The 3048-nt window shown below is 34.6% G+C and overlaps 1 long non-coding RNA gene across 1 annotated transcript in view; it reads left to right on the forward strand.

The window, feature by feature from the left end:
* Positions 1–371: 371 nt before the first annotated feature.
* Positions 372–3048, forward strand: part of LOC111639046 — a 10441-nt gene continuing 7764 nt past the window's right edge. The window contains exons 1-3 of the long non-coding RNA XR_002758997.1: positions 372–470; positions 540–605; positions 673–759. This is a non-coding gene — a long non-coding RNA (uncharacterized LOC111639046). The remainder of the gene's footprint in view (positions 471–539; positions 606–672; positions 760–3048) is intronic.

Genomic DNA, 3048 nt, shown 5'->3' on the forward strand with positions numbered 1-3048 from the left:
TTATTAGCATGTATCTGTTTGTAGCAAGTTTGTTTTTCTTATTTAGAAACTATTTCGGCAGTCTGAAATCGGGGTCACGAGAAACATTTTGCGTAATTCATGTTGTTATGGGATTAAATTTACAGATTTTTATCGTTCCGTTTTGCTCTGGTTTGCAATTAATTCTCGTATACAGCTGCATTGTTGTAATGGAAAATTTTGTGAAAGACTTCAAGAATAGATCGAAGACAGACATTTTGCACATAAAAACTCTCACGAAAGAATTCGTTGCAATCACACATTTCATTAAAATTGTCGACAACTTCTGCCAAAGCATGCACGCTTTTCTTATACTCGTTTATGTACCATTAACAAACATCGTTACTATAGCAGCCATATTTTCTAAAAATTATTTCGTGCAATTTTTTTCTCTACTTCAGTTGATAGGCACGGTTTTTGGCTTGATGTGGTCAGCTGGGATATCGACTGCGGTAAGTCTGGCTTTAAATTTCAATTTATTTTAATAAAATTCTGATTATTTCGTTAATTTTGCGAATTAGATTGGTAATTTCACGTCCTGCATCATGGATAGTTACTTCGAAAACGACGAGAAGGATAACAGAATGGTAAGAAATCTCGTTAAATTTGATATTTAAAAATAATTCGTTGATATTCAATGCAATATTCTATCAGGCATTGGTGCTGTTAAAGGTATCGAAAGGAGATAAAGGTTTCAGAGCGATGAATTTCTTCTATTTAACGAAGAAGTCTATACTTAAGGTAAAATTCACATTATGCTTTAGAGCAGGGGTGTCCAACCCGCGGCCCGCGAGCCGCATGCGGCCCAAGGCAATTTCCAATGCGGCCCAATAAACGTGTAAACAAAACCGACAAATTTTATTATTATTTATTTATTTCAACGGCATAAACCTCAAAAAAGAAGTTTTACAGCTGTAAACCTTTATACATATTTTATTTTTTAATAGAAAGGAAATATTTTCAAATACTTGAATTGTGTGAATGAGGAAGGAATACTAAATAAAGCTGAAGTCAAATAAAGCTGAAGTCGTGACTCAAAGGATTATAGCCCCAAATTCGGAGAAAGAAGAGAATGGCAAAAAATAAAAAGAATTGAGAAAGGTTGGAAAATTAAGGATCAATATTTGCATAACAGAAGGTTTATTTAACCTTTCTCACTTCTTTATTTTTTTACCTTTCTCTCCTTTCCCTGAATTCAGATCTATAATCCTTTGAATACCAACTCTAGCTTTATTTGAAATTCCTTTCAGAATTTGGAAATCAAAGTTGCCAAATCTTGAATTCCTTTCAAGATTTGGCAACTTTGTGCCAAATTTGGCTATCCTGTCTTTAGTTTCGCGTAAGAAATATCATTTGGCGCATTGGCTACATATTATCTATACTAATATTATAAAGAGGTAATGTTTGTAAGTNGGAAATCAAAGCGGAATAGAATTTAACATTAGTAAATAATATAAAATAAATATTGAAAATTATAACGAGATAGTTACGGTTAATAGATATATTATATCTAAACAAATAGATGTTATATGTTTTTATCAAAGCAAGAATTGGCATACCATGTTTCCCCGAAAATAAGTCATCCTCTGAAAATATGACCTTGCAGAGGTTTTGCTGAATTGCTAAATATAAGGCCTCCTCTCGAAAGTAAGATCTAGCACAGTTTTTTTTTTTTACTCGTAACGGTCATCGACAGCAGGTTGAAAGTGGCCGTTGGCTTTTTGAAAGTAGAGCCACTGATTGGTCAGCAGACAACACGCCAGACGGCATGATTTGCATAAGACTATGGCTTGGGAATCACAGATTTATATAACGTTATGGCTGGTGATCGCTAATTGGTCGGCCGGAAATCACGCCACATCACATTCGCATAGTGCTACGGTTCAGTAAGCACTAATTGGTCATCGAGCCCGATGTCGACGTTATAAAAAGGTTAAGTTGAAACGAGAGTGGAAAGTCCACTCCAGTACCGGAACTTCGTAAGTTCACTTCGGTTTTATTTAAGTTTAGTTCGACACGACCGGATATACGTCACTCTCGTCTAAGTTCGACTTGGAAATTTTTTTGTTCAATAATAAATGTGAACTCTTCTATATGGAAAAATAAGACATCCCCTGAAAAGACCTAGCGCATCTTTCAGAGCAAAAATTAATATAAGACAGTGTCTTATTTTCGGTGAAACACGGTAGGGAATCTATTGAATCTAATAACAGAGGTAATTACATTGAACTTGTTTATTTATTAATTACGTCAGATAAATAATCTATTAAAAATACATTTAAAGAATTAACTGATTGCCCCTGGAAGTCGGCTTCTTACAGAAACACAGTTTCCCTATCATCAAATGTCACGCCACTGTACCGTACAAACATGGATTAATGTACAGGGTGATCGTAATTAAAAGAGTTAGTATTCACAGTTCTGTAGAAAGAACTATCGAGCAAGCCTTAATTAACCAAATTTAGTATACCTACCGCTCCAGTGTACTAATTTAATTGTTAGGGAAATTTTTTTTACTTCAGAATTGAGCCGCTAGGGCAAACTTTGGCTGTACAATATCTGTAATGTGCATAGCACGTACAGTACGTCTTCTAACAAATTTTGAGTAAAAAACAATGCACCCTGACGAAAAATTGTTGAACGATGCGTAGTTTAGCTACGTCTAGATACTAAACACTTATCATTGTATTGCGGTACGTATAGCCTAATGTGTAGTTAACAACACTACATAAGATTTGTCTAGCAGCTACTATGATATTTGCTTACATATGCATTTCTAGAAACGTATCCCTGGCACTTGTTTGTTTAATTTAAAATTACAGTCGACCCCCCTATAATTACGGTCCCTATAATTACGATTCCTATAAAACTACGAAAAAATATACGTATTTTAGAAATGTTGAGTCGGATTAGTGTAGAATCGATTAATTTTATGGAAGAAAACCTTTTAATCAGCCGTAGTCCGTAAACTTGACACGTGTCGGGCTGTGATTGGAACGACTTGTAAGAAATCGGATTCCTAATAAATTG

This window comes from Centruroides sculpturatus, unplaced genomic scaffold, assembly GCF_000671375.1.
Source record: "Centruroides sculpturatus isolate CEXI.00-Female unplaced genomic scaffold, Cexi_2.0 scaffold1187, whole genome shotgun sequence".
Lineage (NCBI taxonomy): Eukaryota > Metazoa > Arthropoda > Arachnida > Scorpiones > Buthidae > Centruroides > Centruroides sculpturatus.